Raw genomic sequence first — 21,376 nt, 5'->3', positions numbered from 1 at the left:
AAATGTTGCGGAGAGTAGGTCAGCCGACCTTTCGTTCATGTATCTGAGGTCCTGTGGGCACAGCTGCATTTGGTGACTACAACAGTCTGCACTTCAGAATTTCATAAAATTGGATTTAAATCCTGCTTCTGAAATGAAACTTCTCTGATCCTCAATAAAATGTCACTAGTGTAATATCTACTTCAGAATGTTGCTGTGGGGATTAAATGAAAAAGAAAAAGACATCTAAAAACACTTAATGCATAGTAAATATTTGATCATATTTTTATTTCCAAGGTGCAAAATGCCCAGCTGACTCCCTGGGGCCTGGAGCGGGAGCTGGACGAGCAGGAGGCCACGACAGGGCACGGCACCGTGCAGCACATCTAGGCTTGTCCCACTCGCAATAAGTCTAATCACAAAAGCTCACAAAACTTAAAGTCAACCAATTCACCTTTTTTTAAAATAGAGATCTCATGTTCAGTTCTACATAAATATCTGTTGTGAACATTTCCACAAAAGGCCCACAAGGCTCCCCCAAATCTCTCAACATCTCATAACACAGATTTCCCCATAGGCTGTAAATTCAGAAGCTATCTGCTGGCATCATGAGCTGATATCTCCCCTGGAAAGCAGGTTCCCCTGTCATGCCAGTCTGGGCTCATGGTACAGCTGCAAGGTCTTCAAAGCTGATCCAATAACTTCCAATAAAGTGCAGACCTATCACCTGTCATGGTTTTCAGACACAAATAAAGGGAAGCTTTGCATCTCTTCTCAGGTCACCTGCCATGTCCGCTCTCATGCCCTCCCTTCTCAGGTCACCCACATGTGAGTAATTCCCAGAGGCTCCTCTCCTCTGAGACAGATCTGAAAGCAGATTGGAACAGACTCCAAAACTCGTGCTGCCTTTCCTGTGCACTCACCCTACAACCCCGACATCAGGGAAGCAGCTGTACGGGCAAGGCCAGCAGCCCACAGGGCCAGGCCCACTGCAGACCCGTCATCAGTGTATGTTGAATGAATGAGCATCACTCATGGTCATTGGGATGAGTTCCAGCCAGCTGTGAATCATGGCCTGGCCCTTCCACCTTGTTGAAATTCTGTCAAAGGGAGACTCTAATCCAATTAAGGAATCAATATGCAAAAAAATATCAGAGCAGTTTTAGCCATGCTATTTTTGTTCAAGGTTATTATCCTGTGGCATTTTAATGCCTGCAAGTGACATAGGAACAATAGCAATGAAATGAAGCAACCTAAAATTAATGAACAGATTTATGTGACATAGTACAGGATGCACAAAGAATCTCAAAAAATAACACCACAAAATTAATTTGAAAAGTTACCTTTTTTAAAATCATAAACTAATATAAAGGACACAGAGAAGACCTTTAGAAAGGACAACCGAATGTAATATAATTTTTAAAATCCTCTTCCTGGGACACGTTTTTTAAAATAATGAAGTATAAACTAAATATATCAACACCAAAACAACTAGAACAATTAATGCCCTGGTTTGATAAAAATCAAATTTGGTCATCCTGGACCCCAGTGGGCTCCACCATCACTCACCGTAGGAAACACAGAATGGAGTCAGGCATGCCACGTCAGTCTCCCTGATGCCTCGGTCACCATCACGTGCCATTTGGACACAGGTCCCACTAAGTAGAATCCAAAGGCCAAATAAGACACGGCATTGAGAGGTATAGAGTTCCATGACTTTCCTCATCCCAGTATGATTTGAAGGACAGTTGTCTGCTTTGCAAACTCTGAAAGTGTAGAAAGCACCAGGGTATGTGAAAACGTTCACAAACTTCTAGAATGTCAGAGTGGAAAGTGACCTCGGAAGGTCGTTATTCCTGTCTCTTCATTCTATAGACAAGAAAAGTCATCAGTTATGTTTCTTCTCTGTGTACCTGCAACAAGAGACTTTTACTTTATAGCATCAATTATTGGCCTGCTAGGATGTCAGTATGCAGTATGTATAGGATAGATAGATAATATAGATAGATTGATAGATGATAATTTTTTCTATATTTAGTGTATTATAGCATCATCTACATATCTTTTCTCCCTCCAATTCTCCTTACCTCTCACAAACACACACAATACACATATACACACACCACAGACACAGCACATATATGCATGCATACACACCACCCACACATACACACACAGGCACATGCACATACACCATACAGCAAACCATTGTTTGAACTATGCTGAAGGCACTGATCATAGTATTCATGTATGTGGTTCTGAACCTGTCAGGAACTCAATAAAGTTTGCTTGTGCATAAAAGTGCAGAAGGCTCAAGTGACACCCATATTTTGAATTCACAGCTGTTGTCAGTCTCAGTGAGTCTTTTGAACTTTCCTGGGACCCTGCATCCTGTCTCTGTCCAGGCTCTTATTTTGGGGGGCAGCCCTTGCTGTGGAGCCCACCCGAGAGTCTGGGGGAGTTTTTACTCTGGTTCTGCACCAGTTTTGCCCAGTGGTGTCTGCAGAGCCACACTGCCACCTGCTGTGGCATCCTCAAAGCAGTGGAGGAAAAGCTGCCAAATACTGTGGGATGCCTTTGTTCTTCAAAACACAAGACAAACTGCAATTAACCAACATTTATTAAAATTAATTCTAACACATTCATTAACTTTTAAGGGAACTACAAGGCACACAGCATTACCGAATGTGCACATGAAGCGTTCCCTGCAGGAAAGAGGACAACAGGAACAGGATGGGAGGCGCTGAACCCGGGGGCCTCAGCCTGGTGGCTTTCACAGAATATTCTTGATGTCCCCTTTAGTTGCATCTTTAGGAATCTTACCCTGAAACCTCACGTGTTACCTGGCAAAAATATTTACCCTCTCACCGTCTGCAAATACATGTTCCCCATCCTCCCCAAACATGACATTCTCAGTTTCCAAGACTCACACTTTAAGAGATATGAGATGTCATTTTAAAATGTACCCTCAAAGAACAGGACCTCCGAGGATCGGATGAGTTATGTCTGTATGCCGCCATAACCTTATCTATTGAGGAAATTGATAAATATATGTTTAAACTTCCTGTAACAGTTAGTCCGCATAGCATTCTCAATGCACTTTAGAAACAAGAACCAAACCTCAGACTTTCTCCCCTACATAAGGAATTCTAGTTTTTTGTAGACTCACAGAGAGAATTTTATTTCTCTTCTACTGGGAAGGAAAATATTCAAAGATTTGAACATAAAAGAATAAATGGTTGAGGTAGACAGAGCAGGAATAGAAAGAACAAGGTGGCTTTCTCGCTGGTTGGGGCTTTCTAATTTGGGAGTCTCTAGGCCTCAGAAGTTATACAACAGCTCCACTCCAGGGCTTGTTGTGGAACAGCAGGTCAGCCTTTTCCAACTTCCCCCTTGGCGTTCCCCTCGTTTTTTCACAATGCAGTGACACAAAGGGTTAAACTTACACAAAATATGTTTTAATATTAGCTTATTTTGTCTATTTTATTTTTTAAGTATGAAGAGTTTAAAGACATTACACTGAGATACCAAGCAATTACTATTTTATTCCCCAAAAGGTTGTGACTAATCTCTTAGATGGCTTGAGTCAACAATGTGCCCTTGGACAAGTTCCGGTACCCTCCCTGGGTCCCACATTTCCATCTGGAAAATGGAAAATGGATGGGTTGGTCTGTAATTCTACACCATCTAACACAGCGGTCAATAGTCACACATGGCTAAATTAAGATTAATTAACATTAAAATGTAAAATTCAGTTTCTTGATCATATTAACCATATTTCAAAGGCTCAATAGCCACATGTTGGTTGTGGACACAGAACTGGACAGAACAGGTATAGAACACCGGCCTCTCACAGAAAGTTCTAATGGATAGCTAACATGCACGCTTCCTTCCAAGTTGAATCCACATGCTTACAGCAAAAATATTTTAGAGACCAATTTGATCAAAGTGAACCATACAAATAACAATTTGAAAGGCAAAACAGAGAAAAGGAAGAGGAAGAGAGAAAAGAAAAGGGAAAGGAAAGGAAAATGAGACCCGGGTTCTAGGCCGCCCGCCACATTCAGGGCTGCAATCTGATAAGCCACTCATGTTTTAATTCCAGTCCTCAAACCAACTCATCTGCAAAATGAAAAGAAACCAAGTGCCTGCATCCGTAGTCAGCATTACTAACAAGGGAGGACCTAATGTGCAGCATAAATTTTCAGTGGTGACAGCTCAGGAAAGAATCTGCTGACAATTCCGTGTTCGCTCATGGAGCACAGCCCACACAGCAGGCTGCCTGGCTGCCTTAAGGACATTTAGGTGATTTTTCTGCCATTACACACCGAAAGTGTTTCCTTACACATCGGTAGTGTGCTGGAATTACAACAATGCCGCCACTGTGGACCCTGGCCATGCTTTAGAGAGCAACATGCTCGGGACTGACGGCATGAAGCAGAGGTCTTGCTGATGGTGCCTGCGTGTCCTCTGGTGCCACAGCAAGGCGTCTGGGCTGCACACAGCAGTGCCATAAAACTACTGGGCTCATTCTGAAACCACGCAGAGTGCTTGGCCCTGGCCAGCGCACGCCTCAGGCAGGAACCTGGCCAGCCCTCAAAGCCACTGCAGGCAGCTTTCTCAAATGTCCCCTCTGGTGAGAGCAGAGGTAGGGTGAGAGGGAAGTTGTGGTATCATCAAAATCTGGGGCGTTTCCCCTAGCCATTGCAGCCCCCTGAGAGAAACCTGCTGCAGATGTCTAGATCAGTCCGGGAAAGGGTTGGAATGTCTTCAGGTCCCCACAGCTCTGAGCATGGCCATGGCCTCTTAAAAGGTGGGGTGAGGTCAACAGTGTGGTGGTTTCTCCATATGCTATGAAGCCATCATCTGTGATGTTAGATAAAATGTGCAGAAAGTCACCAAAGAGTGATTCCCCTCCTCTAGGAATCCCTCTGAACCTTTCTGGAACACAGCCAGCCAGGCTGGACATGATGTTCGCTGCCAGCCAGCCAGGCTGGATTTGGCAAATGTGAGGCATGAGTCCAGCAGGGAGACTGGGAGCCGAGTCAGGCGAAGCAAGTGGAACAGCCATAGTTGGGGAGGGCAGAAAACAGGCTTTGAAGACCCCTTAGGCACAACCTCCAAGACACTGGGTAGAACAGTCTATGAGAAGCATTCAAAGGGAGAGGGAGAAGCAAAGGCAGTTGGCAAGTTGTGCTCCACCCACAAGGCGTGGCCTCGCTCCATGCAGAACTGCTGCCTTACTGGGGGCCCTGCGCTGGGCAGGATGTGCTGCCACCACCCCTCAGACCTGCAAACCCAGCAGAGAGTGCGTTCATTAGCACTATTAAAAGACAACAATAGCCATTCAGAGTTTTCAAAATCCTCCCCTTTGGATACCCAAGTTCTTCTAAGGATTGATGCTAATCACTTATGTTATCTGGGTATTCTTAATCTCCCACTTGGAACAAAAGGACAAGAATAGACTATTCCAGTAGAAGGGATGAAGAGAGCAGAGAGAATGGCAATGAGAATAAATATGTAAATGAACTCAGACAGGACGTAAATGTGAGCAGGGCTAGGAAAGCGCTGGGATCAAGTGCCTGGGAACTCCTGTTCCAACAGCTCTGTGCTTTCTCTACGGTCACAGAATGACCCGTGTCCATAGTACCAGGATCAGCACAGCTGGGTACCAGACTGTGGAGCAAAGCCTATCCAGAACATTTTCACATCCAGTCATCAGGGACTTCGGGTATTAAATCCACACTCCAAAAAAGGACAGAGAGAAGCGTGAGCTGGGAGAATGAGTATATAGACACACATACAAAATGGAATACCCACTAAATGATGAGAATTATGCCCTGCCTCAGCAGTGATGGGAGCATGGGGATTAGAACCATGCAAATCACAGCTAGGATCAAGAGATGAAGGTGTAACAACCTCGTTTGTCTAGGACACAAGCAAATTCCCCTGCCATGCCTCAGTCTTGATGCATGCAGGCAAAGCAGAGATCGCATGGCTGAAATGTCATAAAAATAGCCTTTGCTCAGAGCCCTGTTTTCTAAGTCAGTGGGAAGATAATGCAGGGATGTTTCCAAAGGCTTCATCAATGGCGTACACAACTGATTTTGACAGAAAATTCTCCAGCAACTCACCAGATCATTGAACTCGGTGAGATGAAAAGAGAACAGATAAACATTGATTTTATGTAGCCACTGTTCACTTGCTTTTGCTCTTCTTTTTGCTTACCAGTACTCCTTTCCTCAGCTGTCTTCCCCTTTTCTTTTCAAAAACCCTAGTTTATGTTAGAAAATACCCCTAACACTGTTCTCTTCAAGGAAAACACAAGTCAGTCTTCCACCATTATAAGGAACCTGTTGGAACTAACAGGTTGGGTAGGAAATAATCTGTTTCCACACCATCTTTTCTGTCCCCAGCAATACCCCTAGTCAGCAGTATTTATCTGAATGGTATCTGCCCTAAAGATCACGCAAAGTTGGCTTAAGTGTGAGAAGATGGGTGGGGTCGGCAAGATGACTTAGAGCAGGAGGGAATCCAGTGTAGAAAGCACACATCTCTAAACCCCTCTGATCTAAGTGGATCAAAAAGTGTGAGAAGGGCATCTTAAACATAGAGAATGGGATGGGGAAAACCAGCCATGATTTCTCAAACAAAATACAGAGCCTGGGTTGGGAGAAAGGGCTGAGAGATGAGCATGCCATCTACATCGGTATTACTGTTGTTCCCTACCCTGACTTCCGCCTAACTCATCTAACAGGTGGTAGTTCCAAAATAAAGATCTCTGACTTCTCCCCCAGATTATTGAATGAGATCCCTCAAGAGCTCCATTACAGAGCCCTGTTCCGGATGGTGAAAAGAGAAAGGCATTTATCTTCCTCAGATAAATCGCTAGGCTTGTGACAGTGACAATCTGAAATTGTTACTATTCAAGTAAAGACCAGTTTGGCAAAATGCTATGTTTTTCTTCAAAATATATTTAGGTACTAATCTGACATTTCTCTGCATGTTCTCTTTTTACACTCTTCTTTATCCCACTGTAACACGCACTCCTGGATGCGGTCCTTTCAAGTCAATCTTCATCTCTCAGCTGCTTATCCCTTCATTTTCCTTGGGCAGATAATCAGAGTACCTGTCAATCCGCTAGGCGGGAAATCATTCAGAAGAAACACTGAAAATAGAGGTGTTGTCTGCTCTCCTGAAGGATATGAAGAACAAAGGTTAAACAGCGCAATCCCTGCCGTCTAGGCATCCTGGGCTGTCTGTCTCTGACATGAATACAGTGGCTCTGAATGACGTGTGTGGGGACTTAGAGTGTGGAGCAGCACCGCCCCCAACATGGCAACTCCAGCCGCTTTTTCTTAACCATGGGGAATCTGTGCTCGTTCACAACTTGAGAGCTCTCCTCTTCAACATACAGTGAAAACCTAAGGGGAATTTAATTTTCTTCATGAGAATAAGTACCAGCAAAGAGACGTACATATCTGCCTTGTGCTGCAAGGAATGATCGCTCCTTTATGCTTAAACATGGTGGGCAGGGCCGCAGCGGGTGGTTGAAAGGGTTCGGAAAAGCTGAAAAAGCATTTCCTGGAATGCATTACATTCTGGTTGGAGATGTCCTCTGTGGATTTAGAATCTGACTTCACATCTGCAGGGAGGACGCAGGCGCATGAATTGCACCAGTGCGAACTGCCTGACCTCAGCTCTTCCTCCTGCGTGATCTGCCCAAGGAGCGAAAGTAGGGCAGCGGCCCAGGAGCAATAACAGTGTGAACTCCCTCCACTGCAAGTTGTTCTTTCCCATTTGCCATTTGTCCTCTGCTTTCGGGGGCCATGTAAAGACCAAGGACCCGTCACTGAGAGTGGTTTCATCCTGCAATCTGGGGCCACATACCCCGTGAGGGCAGGGCCATTTCACAGGGTGAATCTTCGCTGACGGCAGCTGTGCATTGTCTGCGGCTAAATAGAGAATCCAAGGTGGGGAATACAGTTGGGAGCTTGCTGTGAAACTGCCAAGAACTCTCTTGAGCTCATTATTTGGGAAAGAACCAGAATGAAGTGAATAAAGAGCCAGGAAAATGTAGCCTGTGTCCTTACGGTGCTTCTCTTTACCACCTCGTCCAGCGTAGGTGGCTTGCTTTACAAGTCAGTGCAGTGCTGCTTCTCCCTTTTTCTTTAGAATCAGGTTACAAGAGGTTTCATTATGGGGTATCTTTTCCCTAAATGCAGATTGCCCAGAGAAGTTACATCAAAACCATATTCTCCACAGTTTCCTTGAATGCATTGGCCTCATTTTAATACAAATTTATTTTGTATAAATGTCTTGATAATTCAGTGAAAATAGATCTGTATCTGCCTTTTTTCCTTTAAGAGGTTTGTTTTGGGGATTGTTTGTTTCTAAGTTTCTAAACCTCAGTGATGATTTAAATAATCATGCCATTCATTGAGCACATACTGTAGGCCAAGCAAGATACTAAACAGCACAAATTTTGACTACATTTGATGTACATGATGATTTTGTAAGACAAGAATAATCACCACAGCCTCACACATGGATAACCTGAGGTTCCTAGAGGCCCTATTAATTGCTTAAAGTCTCAGAGCTTAAGGGGTGGATCTGGAAATTCAACCTGGAACATCTGGTTCCAATGTACATATTAAGTACACTACATATCACCACTAAAAGAGAAAGACTAGGCCCTTGGGAAGTGTGGTATACCCACTTGGATTTCCTTTCTCTCACCTCACAGAGATAGGCAGAGCCAAAATAAATGACTGGGTGCTTTAAAATTTCTTCACTTGAAAAATTCAGAGAAAAGATAAATCAATTAATATTTGCCAAGAAATATTTACTCTGTATCATCATCAAGAATTGTGTGTGTGGGAGGGGTGAGTGTTGGAAGGAGTGTATGTGGGGGGTGTGTGTATGTGTGAGTGTGTGGGGGTAGGGGGTGTGCACTCACACACTCACATGAGGGTGTGAGCTCATTATGTCCTTTCACTCTCTGCCCACCATGTGTCTAACCAAGAAACACCCAGGCTACTTTTATTTTCTGTTCCTTCCTTTAAATTCCAGTGAAAGAGTGAAAACTTATTTCCAAGTGCCAGAAGTGGATAGATTACACACAATTCAGCCCTAAGAGTCTGTCTAATCAATGTACTGGCCCGTATTTTTCACATTTTATGGGACAGCAGGGAAAATTGTTGAGAAGAGCCAATTTGCAGCTGTGTTCTTAATTACGCCTTCTTTGTGAAAGCAGGCGAATTTTTCAGCAATAGACTGCAGCTGCATTCATAAGGCAGGAAGACCCGGTGTTTACAACAGATAATTGAATGTCATAATGGTCCCAGATCCCAAGGTGGACCGAGCAGACGCCTCTCTGTGCGGCCCGGTCAAGCCACTTGACTCCTTTGTGCCTCAGTCAAGCCTGCTGCCAAAGTGTGTTCGAGCAGCAGGAGCTGACGGAAAAACAGATGCTATATGTGGGTAGAAGTGCCCTAGATAATTATATTCCCCCAAGTCACTGTCGCTTGCAAAACAGTGAAGTTCAAAAGTTCCTGCCTGCGTTGTATGTCTTTGAGCAGCTCCGCTGCCAAGCCAGAATGGTCTCTTTCACACACTGGGCAGTTTACTTTAAGGCATCTTTGAAAGGCAAGTATAAAATCCTGGTGTATCTGTACTGATGAGGACCAGGTATAGAGGAAAAGACTGGCAGACCATCAACTCAGCTGGGCAAGAAATGTAACTTTATTTTTTATTACTGAAATTAATTTCTATGGCAATCCCCACCACCTGAACGGAAGGCAGAGGGCAGTTCACAGATTACCTCCATTTTCCCCAGGATGGCATTTAATCATTACATCGCTTATGTCATTTGCAACAAGACATTGGGACAGCCGTTGTGTCCGAGTCACCATCTTCACGTGTCAGCATACCCTAAGATGTCGTCACCCATGTCATATGTTACATGGTGGTCATTATTGAGTTGTCCCTTGTTCTCTAATGCATGACACCTTATACTTCTCATGGGGCATGAAGATGATTCTGCTGTTAGAGGCTGAATGAGGCCTTTTGCCTCTCCTGGGCATTCTTCAGGCATGAGGGAATTACTCTATCCCACTGTGGCTGAGGCAAGAGGAAAAACAGGGGTCCCTCTGAGGAAGCAGAAACAAGGCCTCTCTCCTCTCAGGTCCCCCAGTCGAACCTGAATTGCTGTCCTCTGCTCTACTCCTGGTCTCAAGAGGGACAGCAAAGGGCACAGGGCCCGTCTGTCCAGAACACATCTGACTCCAGTATCATTTACTCTCTATCCTGTTCTCTCACTCTCTCTCTAATCCAGGAAAACGTCACCTGGGCTTAGAAAGAAGAAAACTTTTGCCAGGGTATTGTCTATCTCTCGGGGCCCTTCACAGCCTGGAATTTCTCTGATTCTGCTGTAACCACCTAACAAAGCAACTGTTTTTCTCTTGATCAGAGAAGAAGAAATAAGAAGTTAACATCTCAAACACTCCCGTCCTACCATTAAGTTTATTGGTTTACCATGAATAAGTTTTTCCATTTCCTTCCTCTCAAAACCCTTCCCAGTGAAAAGACTCATGACGATGTCCGCCTAGCAACTGGAGGCCTGATCTCCATCCAGTATGCACACGACAGGCTGTACTAACTGTTAAAGTATTGAAATCATCCCATACTGGCTAGTAAATAGTGGCCATTCAAGGCCACAGGTATTGTCACTGGGCCCTCTCGGCTCCACCCTCTCTACCAGCAACCCCCTGAACCTGGCAAGGAATAAAACCCAGCATATCAGGGGGCTACAGGATTCTTGCTCCAGCACTATAACCCATGTCCACTCTTATTTGTCGGTCCTTGTGCCTGACTAATTGTTGAGTGTTTTGAACTTCATTCCTGGCTATGTCCTTGAAACTTAAAGAGGGCAAGCAGGTGATTGCTCCCAAAGTTCCCCTGGCATGGGGAGGTGGATATCTCAAGCAGTATGGTCCAGGCCTGTGAGTCACTGTGGAGCTGCTGGAGAGGAGCCACTAGTGATAAAACCCAGGGAAGAACCCTGTTTAGATATTGCAGCTGATGTTAACTTAACAGGCACTGGAGTTAATGTCAGAACAATCTGAGTATAGTTTGAGCTCCCACTGGTCACAGGTCTTATGACTTTGAGCAATCACATAATCTCTGCATGCCCTTATCTCCATAAGAGGTGGTAGTAGCTCTTGTATCGTAAGGAACAAATAAAATACCAAAAGAAGGTAATGACATTCCTTCCTTTCTGGATAACTTGATCCAAAAAATTAGGTAAGAAAGAGCAAAATGTGACAGGGGGAGGGGGAGGGCACAGCCCCGCTCAGAGTCAGGGGCTGAGTGGTGAGGTACTCAATCGTGTGGTGTGACACAGGCAGGCATGCTCCAGCAGGCGATGGCGGTGGCCCACGGAGAGGTCTGGGGCATGAGTGGGGTTGCCAGTACATTGGTTCAGAACCAGGGGTGGGGGGGATGATTGTATATAAAGGATTGAGCATATAAAAATATATATATATTAAAAATAATAGAAGCCAAGTTTTTCACTGTTGGAGAAGGGAGTTACAAAATATGGACAGAGGGGAAAAAACCTTGAATAAACCTTGCAATGTTAAGTTAGAGTTGGAAGCAGTAGTATAACTCATGGTTTTCAATCATATGAATAAATATGGAAATATATATACATATATGTATGTATATATATACATATATATGTGTATATGTGTGTATATATATATATATATATGCACACGCATACTTCATAGCTCTGCACAATGAGAGGCTCTGAGAGCAGGGATACCTCAAGACCACTGCGCACACCTACTGCCAGATCTTGGCTTGTAAATGCCATTCTCCTCTTAAAGGAAGCAGGCTTCCTTGAAGAAATAGCTGGAGTAGAGTAAGTACAAAGTAATCCTAGGACACTGTTCCAAGAAGTGAAAAAGGGCTGAAAAAAGTGACCTAGACCAGTTAAGAGAACAGAGTAGTCAGCTCAAAGGAGTCACACTGACCAAAGCTGGGTCAATTTGACCATCAAAATAAATAATGATAGTAACAGATCATAACCCATTAAATAACACAGGAATCCTTTAGATGCTACTGGTATAAATGGAGAGAAAGAGAAGCTTTCCCTTATAATAGAATATCAACTAATAAATGTAGAAAATAATGGAATTTGAAAAATTACCATTTGGCAACTGCCATAATAATAATCAGCTTAATTATTAATTAATTAAACACCAATGTATGCTAAACTAGTGGGTGATATTGAATAATAAGTAGGCTATTTACCAAGTGTCAAAGTACCTCCCCACAAAATACATAATTGTAAAGAAAAAAAGAACCATTCTACAGTGGATAAACTTGACAAGCACCACCTCAATGAAGAGATTAAAGTGAACATCACCAGCAAAGGAACAAATAGAACTTGTGTAACTCTTGACAGGATGCAATGAAAAGAACACAGAACCGTGTCTGTGATATTCTTACCAAAAAAAAAACACATAAACTGATGTTTTCATAAAGAAACATCAGACAAATCCAAAAACAACCTGCCTGTAATCTTGAAGCATCGAGGTCAAGGACAGACTGAGGGTTCCAGATGAAAGTAGACCAAAGGAACATGACGATTAACTGCAATGCATGATTCTGAACAAGATCTTTCCATTGGAAAGGACACCATGAGGACAATCAGTGAAAATTAAAGGAGGTCAGAGAACTCCATGGAGGTAATACATCAACATCCAGTGCCTGATTTTGATGATCGTATTGTGGTTATACAGAAGAATGTCCTTTTTGTGGAGAATACAAACTGAAGTTGTTTAGGATAGTAAAGCGACTTACACTGAAAAGAGTTCAAACAAAAAAGTTTCTTGATTCTTGCAGTTTTTCTATAGATTTGAAATTATTATAAAATAAAAAATTATTAAGCTAAAAAAGAGAAAATAAGGATATAATATATAAATAAAAGAAATAGCCTATGCATAGGAGAAGGAGAAAGCACTAGAACTGGCTTACAACAGACACAAAAAGACAAATAACACATGATCTCATCTGTGGAATCTAACAGTCAAATTTACAGGAGCAGAGAGTAGAATGGTGGTGGTTGGGGGCTGCAGGGAGGAGGCATGGGAAGGGGATGGTCAAAGGATATACAGTTTGAGTTATGAAAGTCAAATAATTTTAGGAGATATACTATGTAGCATAGAGTCTTCAGCTAACAACACTGTATTGTATACTTAAAATTGTGTAGATCTTGTGTTAAGTATTCTTACCACACACACAAATGATGATGATAATAATAAGGAGGGTTAGGAGGAGACTTCAGGAGGTAGTGATTGTGTCTGTGCCTGTGCTGATGGTGGCAATGGCTTTAAGGGTGTGTCTGTATCCTCCAACTCACCACGTTGTACATATTAAACATGTACACAACTTCACCTGTCAATCATACCTCAATAAAGTGATTTTAATAAAAAGAACTAAAACTGATCCATTGCTGTGTCAGATTGCAAAAGGCCTCTTGAGCATGTTGCCCGACCCAACCACATATTAAAACAAGAAGAAGATGGAGAGGGGGAGACAGAGAGAGAGGGGGGAAGGGGGAGAGAGAGAGGTCTGGAGAGCCAAGGACCAATGAAAGTAACTTACAACATGCACAGGACACACCACTGTATCATTTTAAACAGCTATGGTAAACGTACCCAACATCATGTATTAGAAATACACATACAAATATAAATCTATAATATTAAAATGTGTTCTAACAATGGCTCAAATCATTATCACTATTATTCTCGACCAGAAACAAAATCAATTAAAGTGATTTTAGTATCTCTCATTCCTTTAGCCAAATAAAAGCAGCAAAATTTGTCATTATGGAGTTAATTACCTTTTCATTGCAGCACTGGCAGTGACAATCTGACTTCTACTCACTTGTCCAACCTCTACGTCCAAAAGATTCCTTAATTACACACGCAGCTCATGCAAGGCAAACCCAGCCCAATTCTCACATCTATTACCACAGAAAGAACTTCAAATTACTTTCCATGGCTGAATAGAGAGACTGCCTGAAAACTGCTGACCCAAGACCTTTTCTTTTCTAATGGTAAAGAAATTGAAACAGATCCAGTAGAGTTGTCAAGGAGACAGAAAAATAAATTAACAAAGTATAATGTAGTGGTTAAGAGCACAAAGCCCAGAGCCAGACTTCCTATCTACAAATACTGGCTCTTCCACCACGGAGCTCTGCGACCTTGAGCAAGTTACTCAACTTCTCTGTGCTTCAGGCTTCTCATTTATTGAATAAAAATAATAGTACTATCTACTTTATAGTTATTGCAGGATTTAATGGGCTGTTTTATGCAAAGTACTTCAAACAGTAATTGGTGTGTAAGTGATCAATGAATGTCAATCAATGTTTACATGGTTATTTATCACTTTCATACATGGTAGAACCATTGATCCCAAAACAGAGTCCTAAGAGTTATTCAGATTCTTCCACACCTCATAGCCAAGTATCCTAACAGAAACAGTAAAACCAAGTTATACTCTAAGCAGGCCCATTTCATTACTTTAACTGATTTGACTAGTTGTGTCAAAGTGAAGAAACTAAGCTGGTCTAGCGGAAAAATTATACAAATTGTTAGAATGACATTCAAATTATGTTGTATATGTCTGTCTAGATAATCTGAATAAGTCCAACTATTCTGACCAATGAAGCCATTAAAAACACTGTCCCATTTACATAGAGGTGAGCAAAAGTAGGTTTGCAGTTGTTCAAATGGAAAATAATACAATTATTAATAAGTAATAATACAAGAACAAACTGTGCTTTCTGTTGGGGACCACTTTGTATGGTTTTGGAGACTGTAGCCCTGTGAGAGCAAGCCCTGAAAGGGGATAGTAAGCCTCCCTGGAAAACCAGGTAAAAACGCAGGTGGCAGACGTGACCCTACTCTAACACTGAGAGTTCCCGTGGGAGTCAGGCCTGAAATGTATGTACATTGTATCCTGTGAAGCTTGCTCTGCCTAGCATAGCCCTGTGGATATAAACCGGATGTTTAAATTCATGGCATAAGGAGTAAACACCTTATCTCATGAAACATGTCTTAAAGACCCTCTGGTGTCAGCATGACTAACAGACCCTGACCTATGACAGATCTCTGTGTTCCTTCAATTGTTATCTACAGATAGTACCTGTTTTTGTATGACGATAACCCTTTGACATTGATTGATGAGCTATGCACATATGCTGTATACACCTACATGTACCATTCCCAATAAAAGCCATTTCAGAGAAGGGCTCAGGGCATTCCCCATTAGAGGGAATCACCACCCCCTTTACCAACATAACAGCAAGGTTGTTTCCAGGACGACTTATTTCTTATCTGCAGTGCTAGGAGGAGCTCTGTGGCACAGAGCTCCTCTCACAGTTTCCCGTATTCACAATTGTACACCTCCTTCTGCTCACCCCACTACATTAAAGAAAAAGCAACAGGCTAGAATTCCTGGAGCACTTCAACCCAGATACCAGTGGGAACAGTATTTTAAATTCAACATCAGATATGCTCTTCCACACTACAGAACCTGCATAGGACTTGGAGAGAGACTAAAAATAGTGACAATGGCTTTACTCTTCATATTAAAACAAGACTTCTTGCCCTAACCAATGTGGCAGCTCAGTTGGCTGGGTGGTGTCCTGCAAAGCAAAAGGTCACCAGTTCAATTTCCTTTCAGGGTCGTGAGTTCAGTCCCCAGTCAGGGACGTGTGAGAGGCAGCCAATCAATGTTTCTCTCCCTTTTTCTCCCTCCCTTACCCTCTCTCTAAAGATAAATAAATAAAATCTTAAAATAAACAATCAAATCAAGAGTTCTCTACCAGCAATGTTGTCATTATATCTTTTGTCTCTCGGGCCCCATCCAGGCCCACTAAATCAGAAACTCTAGGGATGGGGCTCAGCAATCTGTGTTTTAAGAAGCCCTCCCTGATTCTAATGCACACTAAAGTTGAAGAACTTTTGCTCTCAAATGTTATGAAACGGTTCTCTGTCAAATCTCCTTGTAAAGTATCCTTTGATGGCCAGTTTTCTCCCACAGATGTCCAAAGACTCCCTTTACTCACCTTCCTTAGAACATGGTAAGTTCTTAAGATGTTTGTACCTGTTGTTCCCTCTGCCTTTAATGCTCTTCCAATCGCTTCTTCACATCTCTGGGGTGACTTCACGATGTAAAATAGGGGCCTCCTAATATTCTTTGTCTCATACTTTTTTAAAACTAAGAATAATCCTAAAGGTAAATGAGGTTATTTTCTATATCAAAAAAAATAAGACAAAGAAGTCATAAAGGAAAAGATAGATTTCTCTGATTATATAAAAATTTTAAAAAATTAAAATAAATTTCTAGGAGAAAAGAATACCAGGAATAGTATTAAAGGAGGACAAATAAAGAGAGAAAAAAATATATTCATAATCCATAAAGTAGGTTAAGGATCAACTATAAAGTGCACAGTTCCTACCAATTTATAACAATAGAATAATTCCATTTTTAAAAAGTGGACAAAAGTTATGAATAGTCAAATAGAGGAAATTCAAATGACCCATAATATGTGAAAAGATGCTCAGTTTCACTCGTCATCAAGAAAAATGCAAATAAAAGCTAAATTGAGGTACTATTTTTCACCTATAAGGCCAAAAATAATTAGGAATATAATACCCAATGCAACACATCTCAGAAGTGTGAATTGCTTTGCCAATTTTGGAAAGTGATTTGAAATTACTAATTAAAAGTATAAATATAAACCTTTGTTTCAGAAATCTCCCCTCTATAAAAATAAAAGTACCAGTGAGTAAATATACATGTGTGTGTATAATATTAGTGTGTATATATACACACACACATAGTATATATGTATATATAGTATATATTTGTATATACTATATATACACATGTACATATACATTTATGTACATACTATGTGTGTGTGTGTATACATATAGGGACTATATATACTATATATGCATATGCATATGTGTGCATATATACATCCACATGTATATACAACTTATATACATATGTATGTGTGTATACATGTATGTACAATATATTTGCATGTATGCATGTGTGTGGTGTGTGTGCATGTGTGTGTATATATACATTTGTATATATGTATATAAATACATTGGTATTAATTTCATATTGCTGTGACTAATTATCAAAATCTTAGAGACTTAGAACAGCACAAACTTATTAGAACACAACTATAAGTCTAGAGGTCTGAAGTCCTAAAATCAAGTTGTCAAGAGATCTCTGTTTCCTCTGAGGGCTCCTTTCCAGCTTCTACATGCTATTTCCTCATCCTTTCTACCTTCCAAAGGTTACCTGCTTTGCCTGGGTCATGGCCTCTTCCTGGCATCGATTACAGCTTTGCTTCTGTTATCACATCTTTCCTGACTCTGATCCTGCTGTCTCCCTCCTATAAATACCCATGTGATTACATTTGGCCCACCTGGATAATCTGGAATATACTCCCATATTGAGCCTTAACTTAATCATGTCTGCAAAGTCCCTTTTGCCACATAAGTCAGCATATTCAGAGGTTCAGTAGATTAGGACCTATATATCCTTCAGGGAGCATGATTATGCCTACTACATTTACACTCTATTCAAAAATGGCAGCTGGGGCAGTCAGCTCTCCATAGAACAGAAATTAAAGTTAGATTCCAACAATACACCATCACCAAAAATAAATTCTGAGTAAATTAACAGTGAAAGTTTATTAAGGAAAAAAAAGGGGAATATCTTAATGAAAACTGGTTTATAGAAGTGGTCCTTAAACTAGACCCAAAATGACCCAGTATTTGTATTGTACTTTTGAGATCATGTCCTGGAAGAATTCTCACATATGGACAAGGAGACATAGAGCATTTCATTACAGTAAGATTTATAATGGCCAGAATTTATAAACAACCTAAGTGGCCATTAATAGAGTGATAGATGAACCAAAAATAATATATCATGTGATAAAATATTTTATAGTAATTAAAAGAAAAAACTTTATATGACTAGTTCTTCAAAAGAGCATTAAATGAAAAAATTATTTTACTTTTCTGCACAAAACCCATTTACTCAAAATAGTTAAAGTTTCTACAATAGCCAATAAAGCCCTCCACAATCACACTGTTACTGCTTCTCTAGCCGAATCACCATGCAACCCACTGCAGCCGCACTGGCCTCCTGCCTGCCCCTCTGTCTGCCCCAAAAACACAGGCACACTCCCTCCTTAAAGCTTCTGCACTGGCTCTGCCCTCTGCCTGGAGCTCTCTTCTCCCCTATTTCCCTCATCCTCTTCTCATTCTGGTCAAATTTCTCCTAATCAAGGTGTATACCCCTCAAACTAAAATTTCAGCTTAACTCACCCCAACCTCTAAAACTCCCAAATCCCTTTCCCTGTTCCACTCTGTCTCTTTTCCATGCCGATCGGGCTAACACACCTTGTGATCCAGTGTTTACTGTGTTTATTGTTTACTGGCTATCTCTTGTCGCTCTAACATATGCTCCATGACAGCTGGGGCTTTCTTTTGTCCACAGGTGTTTCCTGAGAGGACAGTGCCTGATACATGGTGGATACTGAGTAAATATCTGTCAAATAAATGAATACAATGATATTTATTGCAGTGGCAAAAACTAGAGAAAACTGAATGCCCACAACAGGGAAACAATAAAACAAATTCTTTATTATGGAACATGAAGCTATTTAAAAAGCATGGGTTAGATCTGTATTTGCTGATTTCAAAGAGGTTCCTGATAGAGAAGGGTAGAATAATATGTACCAGGCTTCTTACACTAGTGCCCTTGAGAAAGAGAAGAAAAAAACACTTAAATAATAACAAAAAAATAATAAAGCAGAAAAAAGGTTATGATATAATATTAAAATATGGATTGCAAAGTTCTATTATTACTGCATTATGTGAATAAATAAATGGATATGATCAATAATTACAAAATAAATGAGAGAAAATGTTGATTAGGTTTCAATGAGCAATTTTTGTCTCAGATCTCTTATTTTAAGAGTAACATTTTTACAAGTTACTTTAATAGAGTAACATTTTTACAAGTTACTTTAATAAAGTAACATTTTAAAAGAAAGAATATAAAGAAAACTTGACCAATTATATTTTCACAAAAAGCATCTAAAAATAAGCATTTCCATTGAGTTCTGAAGTAGAAAAGACTCCCCGATTAGTGAATCTTTTTCCGCACGCGAGCACACTCAGTCCTGGAATGGATCTCCTTCAGTCTTTCCCCAGCATCACTAAAGAAATGAATGTTTCCCAAAATAACCCTCTAATGTGCTGCATGAATCTGCCACTTAAACCTATTTAGCCTTGGTAACGGTAAAAGAAAAATCACTGTTTTTCTCTCAATAATATTATTACTTTTTACACAAAGAGTATACTTTATAATTACTTTTGAAATTACTTTCATGTAATTTTTTCTTATGATCCTCTTTTGAAAAAGTCATAAGTAACTGGTGGAGCAGATCTTCTTAGCTTGATCTTACAAATGAAAAGGAGGAAGTTTGAAGAAAGTTTGAATAACTATCCAAGGTCACTTGGCTAGTTACAGGGGAACAATGCCCAGTTACCCTGATTTTACTTCAGTGTTTTCTGGTTTTGACAGTCAAAATGGCAGTCACATTCTTTCAATAGTTTTAAAATGTACTAATGAAACATTTTATCAAACTCTCCTGTTTTCAGCTGAGGTAATCAATCACCAATCACTTTTCCTTTGGGGTAAAAGAAAAATTGGATTGTGTAACCACCAGCTCACAGTCACTTCCTAAAAGTCCCCAGTGGGAATAAGGATCAGAGTATTTAGAATGGTGTCTACGTCTCGGCTTATATTCATAACCACCAAGAGAAAGGAAGCTGATGGCAAGCTAATAAAGAAAAGTTGATAACACAATACAGATGAATAAGTAGGCCTAAATTAGTTCTCATGATACTAAGGAAATATTTTCACTAAGGTGTGTTAACAATGACCAACTGCTTTCTCATGTACTTTTCAGTTGACAAAATAGAAATAAATGCCAGTATTTTTTCCTTTTTTTTCTCCCAAAGGGAATTTACAGAGAGAGCAAGTCAGTGGCAAAGGTTAAGAATAAAAGATAGGAAGACAAGCCACAGCTGGTGGGGTTCAGTGGGTTGAGTGCTGGCTTGTAAACCAGAAAGTTGGTGGTTTGATTCCCACTTAGGCACATGCCTGGGTTGTGGTCCGGGTGCTGGCTGGGGGCCCTGAGCCAATGTTTGATGTTTCTCTCCCTCTTTTTCTCCCTCCACCCTCTCTCTAAAAATAAACAAATAAAGTATCTTTAAAAAAAAAAAAGATAGGAAAACACAAAAGGGATGAACAAGTATGATTAGGAAAAATTTTACCCTCAGTGTAGTGTTATCCTAATTCATCTAACAGTCTTTTCGATTACTCTTCCCTTTACATGTGATAGACTTGCAGCTGATGCTTTATATTCTCACACTCACTGGTGAAGGATGGCTGCATTTGCAAGATGAATGACTTGTCACAGAGCTACTCTCTGTGGCCACATATAGAAGGGAGAAGCCTCCTTTCCCAGTGTTAAAGCCTTCATTGTTAATTGGCTTCATTACTACTACATGCTCTTGTGCCCACAAACTAAAGAGAAGAGATTTAAAACATTAGCAAAGATAAGAAGAGAGCTTTGGAGTACAGAGGCTGGGTACCAATGGTCATAATCTTCTACTGAGACCAAAGGGGAATGTAGCACATGTCCCAGAGCACATAGCCGACTTCTAATGCTCCTGACAGTGCTAGCACATCACCTTGAGCTACTGCAGCAATGGGCTCTACCCCCTCACCCCATCAAAAAAATATTTTTCATCTGGGAAGTTAGGTTAGTGGAGTTTGTGCTAAACCTATGGGAAAAAAGAGAGAGGGGTGTGGAAACTAGAGAACTGAGGCCTCCAGAAAATTGAAAATGATGCAGTGTCAGAATTTATCCCCAAGAAAATGTTATAAAAAGAACCCCTACCAAACACAGACTTTGCCTACTCCCCTGAGCATACACGCACAGTCACATGTCCACACGCACACATGCTCTGAAGGGCTGGGAGCTGCTTGTGGTGGTGGTGGGTTTTAGTAGGTTTGGTTTTTTCCTAGTTTTGCTTTTTATATTAAGAGCTGGAAATTTAGCCCTGGCTGGCGTAGCTCAGTGGATTGAGCGCGGGCTGGGAACCAAAGTGTCCCAGGTTCGATTCCTAGCCAGGGTACATGCCTGGGTTGCAGGCCATAACCCCCAGCAACCACACATTGATGTTTCTCTCTCTCTCTCTATCTCCCT

Source organism: Phyllostomus hastatus, unplaced genomic scaffold (genome assembly GCF_019186645.2).
Source record: "Phyllostomus hastatus isolate PE091 unplaced genomic scaffold, TTU_PhHast_1.1 phas_contig_86, whole genome shotgun sequence".
Lineage (NCBI taxonomy): Eukaryota > Metazoa > Chordata > Mammalia > Chiroptera > Phyllostomidae > Phyllostomus > Phyllostomus hastatus.
Note: the sequence above shows the minus strand (reverse complement) of the source record.